Consider the following 16,163-nt stretch of genomic DNA (forward strand, 5'->3'; position numbering starts at 1 on the left):
TGTCGGAAGACCCTGGGATCCAGGAGTAGAAAGAGGCAACGTTCTGGCCTTTGCTTCCCTGGTAGCCCGGAGACGGATACTATTAGCTTGGAGGGACTCAAAGCCCCCGAAGTTGGAGACCTGGCTATCGGACATGGCTAGCTTTCTCTGTTTGGAGAAAATCAAGTTCGCCTTGAGAGGGTCACTGTTAGGGTTCGCCCGAAGGTGGCAACCGTTCGTCGACTTCTTCGCGGAAAATTAATCGTCAGCAGAAGTGGGGAGGGGGGGGGTTTAGCTCAAAGTAGGGGGCTAATAAAGGTGGCACCTGTAAGGGAGGGGCTTTTGCACTATGTTTAGAGTTTCATGTACATTGTTTATTGTGTTGTTGTTATAATACCAAAAATTACCTCTATAAAATGTTTATTAAAAAAAACTATGAGCCACATCATCGTGGGAGATTTGATTAATGGTTAGTTCCAGTGTGAGGAGGAGGCTCTGCAGAACATCAGAATTACCAGTTGTTAACAAAACCCAGGATTCTGAAGTGCGTGTTTTGGAGAGTATCGCCGGAGCTAAAGCAATGTGGATGTTTATTACCATATCTCTATACAGCAATCCCTCCCCATACCAGATAATCCCCTAGGCTGAAGAATTGCAATGCACGTCTTGGTTGAGCTGATCCGGCTGCGTTTGTGGCTAAACAGATCAGCAGACAAACGGCAAAATTAACAGATGGGCACCGCTAACAAGCTGCTCAGTATTTTGCTAATTTACATGAGACAGTGAAAGGCCCCGGGAAAAGGCAGGTAACCCGCGCTCCAAACAGATACAGATGGTGAAGATTCCTCTGTGGACTCTCTCTCTCTCAGGCTGGCGAGCAGTTAACAGCGATTGCTTTCCAGGGCTGCTATTGCTGCGAGGATCTGTGACTTACCCTGCTTTTCGACGTTAACGTGACTTGGCATGTGTAAGGACACAACCTCCTTCTCTCTCTCTCACACACACACAAAAATATCAGACTGTTATGTTCTGCAACAGCACTTCAATCTCTGCACTAGGATGTACGAACCTCGTGTGAAAGGCGCAAGGGGAGAGATTGGAAATGTGCACAGCAAAGGTAAGATTATTTTCAACCAAATCTAACTGTTTCGGGAGCTGAAATCCTCGCTTTAACTTGTTTCCCCCCTCCCCATGCACAGTAGGTTTTCTCTGATAACATCTGCCCGCACATGCCAAAAGCCAGATGTTTCCCAGCTTGTGTTTTTTTTGGCTCTGGTCGCAGATTGTGGTATCTGAGGATTGTAAAGAGGTAAACGATAAAACGCAGCCTGTTGTGAACTGGGACAGATTCCGGTAAAGCTGAACCCAGTAAAAGTGCAGCTCCCGCGCCTGGCTGAATAGGAAACACGAGAACTTGCCTGGTTTGCAACTTAAGTTTCTACCTCTGCAATTAAAGGATAAACATCCAAGGACTCGAACTGGTTGCATTTATGGAAAAACTCAATAATTGAAAGGATAAATTTAGTGCTCGTTCAGTTTTTGAGAGGAGGGAGAAGGCACATAGCCCCATAGAAACACATTACCAAGATAATAAACTGTAGCTAATGTTGTTTGGTGCAGGCATGCTGCTGCGGGTTTTAAGGTTAAAAGCTATGTCTGTGGGAAAGGGGGTTGTCCCTTGAGGATTGCAATATGATTGAAAGTTATCACATCGTTGTATCGAGTTAGAAAGTGGCTGAAATGTAAATGACTCGTCTTACGGATAAGCAGACATCGAGTGGGTCACTAGATTCAGTTAGTTGCAAAAAGACAAGAATAAAATGATGGTAGCCATCTTCAGGCATCTTTTACCAAAAAAACCATTTTTTGTTCGTGGAAACATATTGAAGTTTCCTGTGATGAAAGTAGCTTGAAGGGAATCCAGTTGCTCTATTAAGTAAACTAATTGATTTATGGTATTGTATCCCTGCCTCTGAAACAGATCTTGTCACTGACAGGATTGAAAACCATGCAGTCATCTACTTTTCACCATGATTTTTGAAAAATAAAATGAGTCATTTGGGATACGTAAACAGCTTTTTAATAAATGTGTTTCAGTCTTCGAAGGTTGAAGACTTGCGGAGACATCCCGAAGCTCTCTGCAAAGCAGAACTTGTCCATTTCAGATTATTTTTAATTGAAATTCTGTTGAGGTAAGGTTTAGCAGAATCCTTAATTTGCTTGAAAGCATTTTTTCCCCCTCTGGTCAGTCTCCTCCTCCCAAAGACACTGGACGCCAGCTGGAGCAGGATTCCAATAGGGTCTACCACAACTAAGTGCCCATTTAAAAATAAAGTGTTCAGCTAGTTGATGCCAGCAGTGGGGGATAAGGGAACCTGCACCAATTTTGCCCAAACTACCAGCTTTGACCCCGCTGCAGCAAGAATTTTCGCTGAGTCTTGCCCTTTGATCCAATGTAGTGCCTCTTGTTGGCATCCCAGTTCTGATCAGCACAGAACCTCAGACTTTCTGACTTGTATAGTTCAGCCACGTTTTTAAAAATCTTTTTCCAACCGAGTCATCACTGAATCGAAATATATTATTTATAGCACAGTAGAAATGACACCCGTGTATCAAACTCGCCTTGTGCAATGCACAGACTTTAATTTCAATTCTTGAAAGGGTAAAGATACCCATAGTTAGAATATTTACTGTAATTATTACAACTAAAAACAAATTGGGTATGAAAATTAATTGGGTTTTTTTCCTCCGGTCCGAAGAGACAGAATATTTTTCTGTACGAATTATTCTTTTTTCTCCAGGTAGGATTGTAACATTTAATTAATTTCTTTACAGTGAAAAGTTCAGTACACCTGAAGGGATCACTTTTGCAGTTTGGAAATGTCTTGTAGCAGGTATTGTAGTAACACAGGGCTGTACTGACTTGCTGAGGGCAGTGTTATTGTAAACTGCTGTGCCGGACTCTGGTTGAATTCGATTCGCTGTAACACAGTCTAAAAGCCTAGTTGACGGTCAGAACTGTGTGCCATCCAATGCTGTGTAAGTACATCGACTTGAGCAATTTGCTATATTCAGGGATGTAATAATAACTCGGATAGTATTTGTGTGGGAAGTATTCTAATATTTGCCTTTAAGAAAGGCTGACAATTTTTTTCCCCTCGTTCTAGTGTTTTGACTAATTATTAAAGAAGTTATGGTTACTGCTTGGCCAATTGTCTGTCTTTGTTTTCGGTGTGATTGTGCTAGATTGTAATATGGATCTCATTTAGGAAAGCAGTTAATTCATTACAGCTGTGAATTGTGTCAAAGTGCACATAATAGTTCTTAATGGTGGGGGTGGTGGGGTGACTGTATTAACCAGAGTGCGGTCCAAAGCAAAACCTGGGAACCAGCAAGCACCAGAAACAAATATAATGCGACCAGTTTAGAGCAATCCATTGTGGTTGGAAAGGGCCTTTATTTATATATTGATCTGTAAACCATAAATCAATAAGAACTATTGTATCAATAGCAATAATGTGCATTTAAATAGCATAAGAAGGAGACATTAAGATCAGTAGGTTTTTTTTAAATTCATTCATGGGATGTGGGCATCATAGAATTTACAGTGCAGCAGGAGGCCATTCGGCCCATCGAGACTGCACCGGCCCTTACAAAGGACACCCTACTGAAGCCCGTGTATCTACCCTATCCCAGTACCCCCACTTAACATTTTGTGGACACTAAGGGAATTTAGCACGGCCAATCCACCTAACCCGCACATCTTTGGACTGTGGGAGGAAACCGGAGTACGCGTAGGAAACCCACGGAGACACAGGGAGAATGTGCAGACTCCGCACAGACAGTGATCCAGCCGGGAATTGAACCTGGGACCCTGGAGCTGTGAAGCAACTGTGCTATCCACTTGTGCTGCCCCCATCGCTGGCTGGGCCAGCATTTGTTGCTCATCCCTTTATCTCCGAGTCAATCAACCACATTGCTGTGGATCTGGAGTCCCATGTAGGCAAGACCAGGTAAGGAAGTCAGATTTCTTTCCATAAAGGACATTAGTAAACTAGATGTGTTTTTTCTTTTAACAACGATCGACAATGGTTTTATAGTCATCATTAGACTTTTAATTCCAGACATTTTTTATTCAAACCCGCTTCCCCAGAGCATGACTCTGGGTCTGTGGATCACTAATCCAGCAACAATACCACTATGCCAGTGCCTCCCCATAAAGATTTAAAGGAGGAGGGATAGGTCCAGAGGTTTCCAGAAGAAACCTGAAGGACTTTGGCAGCTGGAGATACAGCCACCGCCACTAGCAATAAATAATCAGGGATGTGAAAGAGGCCAGAATTGGTGAAGTTTGTACGGCTGCAGGAAGTTACAAAGATGAAGAAGATGAGGCCATGGAGTGTTTGAAAACTTGAATGAGAGTTTTAAAATCAGGGTGTTGGTCAATGTGGGTCAGTGAGCACAGGGGTAAAGGGCGAACAGGATTTGATGCGAGTTAGGACCCGGCGGCAGAGCTTCAGAATTTGGAAGATGGGTGGCCAGTCAGGAGAGCATTGAGATACTCGAGCCTAGAAGTGACAAAAGCTGGATTTAAGATTTCTTCAGCCAATGAGCTGTGGTGTAGACAGAGGCAAGCAATAATACAACAAGGCAGGGGATTGAAACCAGTGCTTGATGTGAGGAGACACAGGCTTTGGTCTTTCTGTGTATAATTGGTTCATTCGGTGTCCAGTAATGGCAAGGTAACATGACAACATAGAAACAGTGAAGAATTGGTGGTAACATAGAGATGGGTAACATTAGTGTAGCGATATTTTATCTTAGGATGATGCGGCTAAAGGGCAGGATGTAAATGGAAAAGTGGCAGGAAAAGATCCTTGAGCAACTCCAAAGGTTTGGGAAGATAGGTCTACACCTATATCCAGGTGCCAAGTCTTAAGGGATGGCACGGTAGCACAGTGGTTAGCACTGTTGCTCCACAGCGCCAGAGTCCCAGGTTCGATTCCCGGCTTGGGTGACTGCGGAGTCTGCACGTTCTACCCGTGTCGGTGTGGGTTTCCTCCGGGTGCTTCGGTTTCCTCCTGCAGTCCAAAGGTGTGCAGGTTAGGTGGATTGGCCATTTCTAATTGGCCTTAATTTCCAAAATGGTTAGGTGAGGTTATGGGGATGGGGTGGAGGTGTGGGCTTGGGTGGGGTGCTCTTTCCAAGGGCCTGTGCAGACTCGATGGGCCGAATGGCCTCCTTCTGAACTGTAAATTCTATGCAAGTCATTGTAGGAGATTCTGTAGATATGACTGAATTCACAATTACTCACATAGTGAAGTTTTAGCATTGCATGCAGAAAGATTTGAACAACATCCAGGCTTGAGCTGATAAGTGGCAAGTGTCATTCATGCCACATAAGCACCAAGCAATGTCCATATCCAACAAGAGAGCCTTTAGCCACCTCCAAGTAATACATTATCATCACCTGAGTACCAAATCAACATATATTGGGAATCACCATTGACCAGAAACACAGAAGCAACCCACATGTCTCACAACCCACAAGCCCACATGCCTGGTGTCTCAGAGGCTGGGTTTCCTATGGTGCATCTTTGCCTCCTGAATCAAGTCAGGTGTGTGATGGAATACTCACATTTTCCTGTATGGGCGGAGCTGAATGCAATACTAAAGAAGCTTGAAGCTGTCCAAAGCCAAGCATCTCACGTATTTGACACCTCATCCACTACCCTAAACCGCCATTCCCTCGACCACATGTCTTTATGCAATACAACAACTTGACGAGGCTTCTTTGGCAGCACCTCCCAAACCTGCGATCTCCATCACTTGGAAGGATACAGACTGCAGATGGATCGCAACACTACAACATCACACACCTATAACATAATTGTTTTGGAGATGTTACGCAGTTCCCTGATCCATTAGGTCAAAGTTCTGGTGCTGCTTACCCAACACTATTGTAACAGTTAAAGGAGAAGGCCCAGCACCACCTTCAATCACAGTTCTTCTTCTTGAGTTCTCTGCCCGATGGCAATCCAACCCCCAGCACCGTACCTTTACCAGGGGCAGGGCAAGGAGGCAAGCCACAAATCCACCCAGCCAAAACAAGAATCAAACCCTGTTCCAATGGCACCAATCTAATCTGCTCAAACCAACCATCCCCTCCATGTGGCTAACCAGAAATCCCCCTCACTCACCACCTGCCATTGGCATGTGTTGGAAAGATTTTCAAGTTGATACTCAACCACATTACCTTGGCCATTAAGTCCTGGACTAGGACTTGAACCCAAAGCTTCCAGCTCGGGGGAAGGGTCGCTACACAATGTGTCACAAGACCGATCCTCAGCACAATTAGGGAATGGCAAAATAACAATCGGGTTGGTGTTTGACTGAGAGAGGAGCTTGAAGATGATGATGTTCCTGTGACATATCTGCTTCTTAGTGATCCAGGGAGGCGGTGCTGTTGAAATAACCTTGGTGAGTTGCTACAGTAGATCCTGTAAATAGTACATGCTGCAATCAGAGTGTACTCATGCTACGGGGGGTGGTGGCAAAAGTACCAATCAAACAAATTGCTTTATCCTGGAATGTGTTGAGCTTCTTGAATGTTGTTGGAGCTACACCTAGCCAATATCCAATGAATATTCCATCACATTCTTGATTTGAGTCAAGTAGATAAATGACCAATATTAATAGGCCTTGCCACTCAATGCCTTCAGTTTAATTTTGTTCTGACTCTGAAACTTAATTGCACCTGTTTATATTTCACTAAAAGACTTGAATAAAACGTACATTTTCTGTAAATGTCACGTTATTTACCGTAGCATGCCTTTGGTCACACTTGTTATAAAGCAGAATACCTTTCTCACTGTGAGACTATCATGAGAACTCAAAATGGATGATTTTAATAATTACAGACGCAATATTCATTTTGAGAGTTGATTAAAGTGCATTCAATTATTCAAGCCGTCTGTGAATTATTTTGCCTTCGGTGTTTAGCTTATTGTTTGTGGGCGAGATTAAAATTTACTGTTGGTGTTTTGAACAGGCCTTCCCAACGGAGGGGTTGGTGAGCTGTAGCTGGTCTAAAGAAAAAGGCCACAGCGAAGCCACAAATTGAAAATGGTCTGGTTCATCCAAGTACAGAGCTTGCTAAGATGAGGCTGAGAGCATTAAAAACTGTATTTGTAGCGCTATTAAGAGTGTGACTAAAGCACATGAGGGGCCCCTGAGGTGCACAGGTTGAATGCAACAAATTCTAATGAAAGGCACAGATGTTGCTCTTTGTTGGAAATCCAATTTTAAATACATTGCAGTCTATCATGTATAATCTCTTGGTATCCCTGTCCGATATGTTGTGTCTGTGTGTTGCTAAAACATAGCATCAAATAATCTCTTAAACTGCTGCTGTGCGTTGCGATTACAGAATTCCGCTGCTTCCACTAATCGTGGATCAGGCTAAAACTGAGCAAACTCATTTACGTTTTATAATGGTCAGTCCACGGGTGGAATTTGTACAGAACGATGATTTTATAAAATGACAAAGTGCTGTGAGTTTGCACAGAAGAGATCAATTGGAGGGCAAAGCACTCTAGGTTTCTGAAAAGAGCATGTGCACCCTCCTGGATTTGACAGTGAGCTTTTCACAACTAGCTCCTGGAGTGGATACGCACCTCTACTCCAGTCCAACTGTTTGGCCACTGACTGGGTGCTTAGTCAGTAATGGCAGCAGTATAATTAATCACAGTGAAATGTTTTTGCCAGAAAGCAATGAGTACTTGAGTAGTAAATTGAACAGACCGGCAATCGTGCGATGTCAATGGCCAGCTCAATTGACTTTTGTTTTTAGATCTTGTTTGATGTGCAGTGTTTCATGAAATAGCCAGTTGTTGATGTGAATGTTAAAGACTCTCGATCCGAGCTTTGTACTTCCGGATTCATTGATTGCTGTGATGGAATGGTCCACACACCAGATCTTCCCTATCCAATTGCCCAAGAGGTCATTCGTCAACCTAAGTTGTTCAGTTACCAGACGCAGAATGTTTAACTTGGACAGGTGCACAAAACGGTTGACATCAATGGAAAGGATACACTTTTTAGGGCGTATGGTAGGTGGCGTTAAGCCCCGACTGCAGTTGAAGAGTTAGGAAGGAAGTAGGTCATTTGGCACATTGAGCCTGCACAATGGCTGATCATCTACCTCAATGCCATTTTCCCACACTCTCTCCACATCCCTTGATGTCATCAGTATCCAGGTAACTATCGATTTTCTGACTTGAACATGCTCAATGATTGGAGTAGAGAATTCCAAAGATTCACCACACTCGAGTGAAGAAATTCCTCCATATCTCAATCTAGAAAATGGCCTGAGATTATATTCCCTGTTTTTAGACTCACCCAGTCAGGGGAAACAGCTTGGGCTGAATTCTCCGCTTCACGACATTGGAAACATGGGGCGTCATTCTCCGCCGGCGGGAGTCTCCGTTTTGCTGGCGCCCGGGGGTTTCCCGACGGCGTGGGGCTGCCCCACAATGGGAAACCCCATTGACCGGCCGGTGTTACGGAGACTCCCGCCGGCCGGTCGGAGCAGAAATGTGGCGGGGCGGGTAGGAGAATTTCGCCCATGAATCATGATCGAGCAGAGAATTGTGGGCTGTGCTCGGCGCTGATTCCGATGAAATGTTCCAGCCCCTCGCTGGTGGTGATGGTTTGCATCACGTGCTGGCAGATCCATGCAAATCCGTAATTTGCATGGATTTCAATATCATTAGCGGCGTGGACGCAGTATGCAATGCTCTACCCCTCTTAGACGGAGGTTCCACGGGTGCGAATTAGTGCAAGCATTGTCACTTGAGTCCTGGGTGTCATGGCTGTTGAGGGGGCGGCTGAAGACTTTTTAAAAAAATACTAAAAACCCTCATTGTTGGGCTTGCTTGGGGGGGGGGGGGGGGGGTGCGCGGGGTGGCTGCCTGGGTTGGGGGCAGCAATGGGGAGCAACTCCCAAGTCCATGGATGTCCAGATGCCTTACTCGGGATCGGCGGGGGGGGGGGGGCGGTGGTCTGGTTCAGGCCGCTATTGCTCCAGTTCATGTTTTAAATGCACCCCTTTGATGCCCCTGGCTGTTTACTCTGCTGACTGCTGCCTTTGTCCTCTGGTCATCTAGGAGCCTACCCAGCCCACCCCTCTGGATACACTCGTACCCCAGATGTTCCATAAAGGGAATGAGTTTGGCCATGCTCAATCGGAGCCCACCAGGTGTTGGCACTCCTCAGTACACTCATCAGAAGTGCTGCCCCACTGCAGATGAAACGGGATCAGCAGAGCTCACCCCAGCCAGAGGACATCTGCACTGCGGCCTTTGGAGCCCTACCTGGTTCTCTGCCCCTCTCAAGACAATGGCCTCACCAGTGACCCCCCCCACCCCTCTGGCTCACCAGTTGTCTTCTCCGGGTGAGGCTGGCAGTGCTGACGGCCTATGTCACCACCTCCCAGGCTCTGTTCAGGAGAGCAGGCTCGAATCTGCATCCCAGCCTGGGGAGGAGAGTGTCCCTCCGCTCCTCACTGGCATTGAGCTGTGGGTCCACCTTGCACTCCCGATCTTGGGGGACAGGTCTTCTGAGCTATCTTTCTGGCTGCAGTGAGATGAGGCAAGTGGAGTGCTTAAAAACAGCTAACTGCGGCCCCAACAGTTAGGGCGCTTGCTGGGCCGGGATTTGCTCTGAATTCGTGCCAGTAGAGTGCTGGCTTATTTGCCTCTCCTGATTTGCTTTCCAAATAGTACCTCCAACAGGAAGGCAAATTGCTTCCAAATGGAGAATCCTGCCCCTGACTTACAGGTCATGACAGGGTAAATGTAAGAATTTTGTAAGTTCCAATTGAGGTCAGCCCTCATTCTTTGAAACTCTATGGATGACAGACCCAGTCTCCTCAATCTCTCCTCGTAAAACAATCCCGCCAACCCAGGGATTAATGTGAAGAACCTTGATTGCACTCCTTCATGTCAATTATATAAGCATATGTTTTGTTTAATACAGGTGCTCACCTGGCATAATAATTTTTAATGGACCAAACTGAGCAAATCCAGATCCATCGTCAGGAGTTTAAATCTAGTTACGGAAAGAAAAATAAGAGCAATTGATTCAATTCTGAATACTGTACAAAGGCAGATATTTAGATGTGAGCAGCATGGTAGGACAGTGATTAGCACTGTTGCTTCACAGCTCCAGGGTCCCAGGTTCAATTCCCAGCTTGGGTCACTGTCTGTGCGGAGTCTGCACGTTCTCCCTGTGTCTTCGTGGGTTTTCTCCGGCTGCTCCGGTTTCCTCCCACAAGTCCCGAAATACATGCTTATTAGGTAATTTGGACATTCTGAATTCTGGATGTGGTGTCTCGGGGCTTTTCACAGTAACGTCATTGCAGTGTTAATGTAAGCCTACTTGTGACAACAAAGATTATTATTAATCATTATTGAGAAACCTTCTGCTTTCGAGTCAAGCTTGTTAAGGATGACATGATAGATAACCTCATCATTCGTAATTATAATGCTGTATATAAAAGTTGGAGTCATGATTCTTTTTAAAAACTTTATCTGGTTATATTTGTTTCACCAGGAACGAATAGCGTGCGATTTGCGTTCCTGTTGGGGGAAGCGAGCCAGGTTTAGCACAGGAGGGGCTGGTTTAGAACAGGGCTAAATCGCTGGCTTTGAAAGCAGACCAAGGCAGGCCAGCAGCACGGTTCAATTCCCGTACCAGTCTCCCCGAACAGGCGCCGGAATGTGGCAACTAGGGGCTTTTCACAGTAACTTCATTTGAAGCCTACTTGTGACAATAAGCGATTTTCATTTCACGTCACATGCAAATGAGCCAGGATAATTTTCATGCAATAAGGAAAACATAGACCAATGAACATAGAAAAATACAGCACAGCACAGAACAGGCCCTTTGGCCCACGATGTGTAACATACAAGGCTGTGGACCAGGTTTCACCCGTGTACAGCTGTCTGTTTTTTTGGACTCTAATCAGCGTTGATGCGCCCTCTAATCCTCCATTGTAAACATTTGATGCTGCTATACCCCAAAACATTGGACTCTGCAGATTCAGGGTTCAGCCAGAGTGAACAACAATATTTGATCGACTCAGTAAAACAGCATTAGGGAAAAGCTGGAAGCAGCTTTGAAGGGTAACTCTAGGATAGAGTAGTGCCAGGGTGTCTTGGAGCCTGAACAGCACCAATCTGATTGGAAAGAAGAGATATTAAAAATGGGGCAAGAATCAGAAAAGAGTGTGTCTGTGCGCCTCAGATAGGTGAGTGAAGAATTCCCGAGTACACCGAGGGGGACGCATAAGGAGGAGTTAGTGGTAGAATGACAAAAATGCCTCTTGTCAATGGGTAGGGAAAGGAGAGGAATCCCTCCAAATCCTGTGACACTGATACAATTTTACAACCATTTATCAGATTTGGCAACAGAGTACCAGAATATTACCATAATACCCAGCAATCTCTACACCAGAAACAAAGGATTATCTCCCCAGTTCTTGACACAGCCTTGCAATCGATGGAATGTTGAATGTACTTGCAGTTGAAGTCATGACATGGCTGTGTTGCACTGCACTTGCAGTATAATTACATATCATACGTCCACATTCAGGGCTGTTTTGAGTTGTCGGCTGGTTTGAACCCATTGGCAACTTTTGCTAGTTTTGCAGGTTATCATGTACGCAAATACATACTCCTTTCCGCAGAGCGCGGTTAGAATGTGGAACATGCTGCAACTTTCAGTGATTGAAACAAGTAGAATTGGTACATTTAAGAACAAAGAACAAACAAAGAAAATTACAACACAGGAACAGGCCCTTCGGCCCTCCCAGCCTGCGCCGATCCAGATCCTTTATCTAAACCTGTCACCTATTTTCCAAGGATCTATTTCCCTCTGTTCCCCGCCCGTTCATATATCTGTCTAGATGCATCTTAAATGATGCCATTGTGCCCGCCTCTACCACCTCCGCTGGCAAAGCGTTCCAGGCACCCACCACCCTCTGTGTAAAAAACTTTCCACGCACATCTCCCTTAAACTTTCCCCCTCTCACCTTGAAATCGTGACCCCTTGTAATTGACACCCCCACTCTTGGAAAAAGCTTGTTGCTATCCACCCTGTCCATACCTCTCATAATTTTGTAGACCTCAATCAGGTCCCCCCTCAACCTCCGTCTTTCCAACAAAAACAATTCTAATCTACTCAACCTTTCTTCATAGCTAGCACCCTCCATACCAGGCAACATCCTGGTGAACCTCCTCTGCACCTTCTCTAAAGCATCCACAGCCTTCTGGTAATGTGGCGACCAGAACTGCACGCAGTCTTCCAAATGTGGCCTAGCCAAAGTCCTATACAACTGTAACATGACCTGCCGACTCTTGTACTCAATACCCCGTCCGATGAAGGCAAGCAGGCTGTATGCCTTCTTGACCGCTCTATCGACCTGCGTTGCCACCTTCAGGGTACAATGGACCTGAACTCCCAGATCTCTCTGTACATCAAATTTCCCCAGGACTCTTCCATTGACCATATAGTCCGCTCTTGAATTAGATCTTCCAAAATGCATCACCTCGCATTTGCCTGGATTGAACTCCGTCTGCCATTTCTCTGCCCAACACTCCAATCTATCTATATTTTGCTGTATTCACTGACAGTCCTCCTCACTATCTGCAACTCCACCAATCTTAGTATCATCTGCAAACTTGCTAATCAGACCACTTATACCTTCGTCCAGATCGTTTATGTATATCACAAACAACAGTGGTCCGAGCACGGATCCCTGTGGAACACCACTAGTCACCTTTCTCCATTTTGAGACATTCCCTTCCACCACTACTCTCTGTCTCCTGTTGCCCAGCCAGTTCTTTATCCATCTAGCTAGTACACCCTGAACCCCATACGACTTCACTTTTTCCATCAACCTGCCATGGGAAACTTTATCAAACGCCTTACTGAAGTCCATGTATATGACATCTACAGCCCTTCCCTCATCAATTAACTTTGTCACTTCCTCAAAGAATTCTATTAGGTTTGTAAGACATGACCTTCCCTGCACAAAACCATGCTGCCTATCACTGATAAGTCTATTTTCTTCCAAATGTGAATAGATCCTATCCCTCAGTATCTTCTCCAACAGTTTGCCTACCACTGACGTCAAACTCACAGGTCTTTAATTCCCTGGATTATCCCTGCTACCCTTCTTAAACAAAGGGACAACATTAGCAATTCTCCAGTCCTCCGGGACCTCACCCATGCTCAAGGATGCTGCAAAGATATCTGTTAAGGCTCAGCTATTTCGTCCCTCGCTTCCCTCAGTAACCTGGGATAGATCCCATCCAGACCTGGGGACTTGTCCACCTTAATGCCTTTTAGAATACCCAAAACTTCCCCCTTCCTTATGCAGACTTGACCTAGAGTATTTAAACATCCATCCCTAGCCTCAACATCCGTCATGTCCCTCTCCTTGGTGAATACCGATGCAAAGTACTCATTAAGAATCTCACCCATTTCCTCTGACTCCACACATAAATTCCCTCTTATTTTTATTTATTTTTAAGGAAAAAGCATATATGAGGGAGAAAGGATACACTGATGAGAGTTAGAGGAGTAGAGTAGGAGGAATGTGTGGAGGAGGCAGACCAGTTGGCACAAAGAGCCTGTTGCTGTGCTGTACGTTTTTTGGAATTTAATGTGACAGCCCATTCAGCCTATCAAATACCACCTTCTGATATGACATGGCAAACTTCTATTGCAGTGGACTCCTGCCGACCCAATTAATATCCTAAGGGAAATAAGTAACCACACGAAACATTTCATGGTCTTTGTACACAAATGAGATTTTTACTAATCTTCGTTATCTCACATTCTTACCACATTTGGCAAATGGTGTGTACTTCTGAATTTTGTATTGCTGCCTAACAAATATTTAATTTTCTTTTAACTTCTGACTGTTTCAGTGGGAAACTGCTAATCAGTTCCTGCACCCTATGTGGTAGTGCAAATAATATGCATCTGCATAAGCATCCTTATTATGCATTCATTAACATTGATAATGAGCTCTCCAACCTGTCTTTTTTTAACATTACATAGAATTTACATAGAATTTACAGTGCAGAAGGAGGCCATTCGGCCCATCGAGTCTGCACCGGCTCTTGGAAAGAGCACCCTACCCAAGGTCAACACCTCCACCCTATCCCTATCCCCATAACCCAGTAACCCCACCCAACACTAAGGGCAATTTTGGACACTAAGGGCAATTTCTGATGGCCAATCCACCTAACCTGCACATCTTTGGACTGTGGGAGGAAACCGGAGCACCCGGAGGAAACCCACGCACACACGGGGAGGATGTGCAGACTCCGCACAGACAGTGACCCAAGCCGGAATTGAACCTGGGACCCTGGAGCTGTGAAGCAACTGTGCTATCCACAATGCTACCGTGCTGCCCAAGAAATGCACAAGAAATACATAGAAAATGTCAGAGGACAAATATAAATCTTCCAAGGCTGCATCTGTTTGTCTGCTGCTTAATAGAAAGCGATTTGACATTTCACTATGATGTGGGTCAGAATGCTGCTCACCCCTGATATGATATTTCAGTAAAGATTCCACATCCCTACAGGCCACAGAATACACTGGGACTCTGTTCTTTCTTGCTCTACTCCCTTGGTTCAAGTGTACTCCTCTGATTTTCTATTTAGGCTGATTGCTTTTATTTAGTATGACAAGACGAGGGAGTTGGAAGAAAGAAATAATTCATATCCTGCTGTTAGATAACCTTTCTTGTCAACAGAATTATTGATAAACCATTATTTTTAGACTTGAATTTAGAAGTGGATATAGTATACACCTTGGCCTGGTTTCTCCATTCTGGAGACTAAGTACTCCTGCTAACAGAGAATTGGGACTGGTCTCCGCTGGCACGAGGAGCAGCACCCAGGTGCAAATCTCTCTCCTTCACCATGCCAATTTATGTGTGGGGGAGAGCTCACTGGATCCCATCGGAATCCCAGTATCGTCTCATTTCAAGAGACGACCCAATTACTGAGGTCTGGTGGCAGCCCCCCCCCCCCCCCCACCCCCCACCCCTCCCCACAATGCAAATCCTGCTCCCCTCCCCCACTGACAAAAAGAGCATCCCCCCCCCCCCACACATCAGAACCTTCATCAGAGACCCACCCCCAGAGACCACTATCAGTCACCCCTGCCTGAAAGCCCAAGAGCAGTCCAGGCAGTAGAGTGAAACATCACTGAATTTTCACTTACCCTTTCCTAATATCTACTGCCTCAGACAAATTGTTTAAAGCAGCAACTGTTCCAAGTGTCAGAAGCTTCCTCCAAAGCCAAACCAATTCAAAGGGCTTCAAATTCCTTGACAACGTTTGAAATGCAAATTTTCCATTCAATTTCACACAGCAATACCTTGCATTAGCCAGCGATTGACAGTTTTATTACTCCAGAGACAGGTGCTTGGTGGATTGTCGATCTAACTTTCCCTTCATGCTTGAATGCATCTCGGGTACCCTGCTTTGATGCTAACCACAAAGTCTCTAAGCACTCTGGCTATGATTGACAGTTCCTCACCATATCCAATTTCTCAACACATCAGGGTTCGCCACATCAAAAGCAGGTAAGTGCTTTCTTCTGTGAAAGCAAGTAAGTGAAAGAACTTGGCTGCTTTTGATGTGGTGAGGGCCTGTCAATCATAGCCAGAGTGTTCAGAGACGGTGTGTTAGCATTAAACCAGGGTACTTGAGATGCATTCTGGGGGGGGGCTCACTGATGGAGATTTTGATGGGGAGGGTCTCTGATAGGGGGGTCATGTCACCCTCATGCATGTATGCAGTGGTGAGGGGGAGGGTGTCCCTACTTGTCAGCAGGGAAAGCAGGATTTACCTTGTGGGCGGAGGGGGGCCTTCCAATTTACTTTGGGGTCACCTTAGTTATGCATTGAGCCCCTTGACCCATCATGGGGCCATGCTTGGGCAAACTTGCACCAAAGCTCACCCGCAGGATTTCCTGCTGTGGGGGGCAGTGCATGAGGGGCGGGGGTAGATACTTGGGATTCCAGCCGCTAATCAAATGGAAATGGATGCAAATCACCAACTTGCATCCTCCCGATGGCATGGGGCGGGTAGCACGGT

The 16,163-nt window shown here is 45.4% G+C and overlaps 1 protein-coding gene across 2 annotated transcripts in view; it reads left to right on the forward strand.

Annotated features, from left to right (window-relative positions):
* The first annotated feature begins 566 nt into the window (after positions 1–566).
* LOC140393884 (alpha-1,3-mannosyl-glycoprotein 4-beta-N-acetylglucosaminyltransferase C-like) overlaps positions 567–16,163 on the forward strand; it is a 241,478-nt gene continuing 225,881 nt past the window's right edge. For both annotated transcript variants that reach the window (XM_072480459.1, XM_072480460.1), the window contains exon 1: positions 567–1,096. The gene's annotated coding sequence lies outside the window, so the exon portion shown is untranslated. The remainder of the gene's footprint in view (positions 1,097–16,163) is intronic.

The sequence above is a fragment of the Scyliorhinus torazame genome, chromosome 17 (assembly GCF_047496885.1).
Source record: "Scyliorhinus torazame isolate Kashiwa2021f chromosome 17, sScyTor2.1, whole genome shotgun sequence".
Lineage (NCBI taxonomy): Eukaryota > Metazoa > Chordata > Chondrichthyes > Carcharhiniformes > Scyliorhinidae > Scyliorhinus > Scyliorhinus torazame.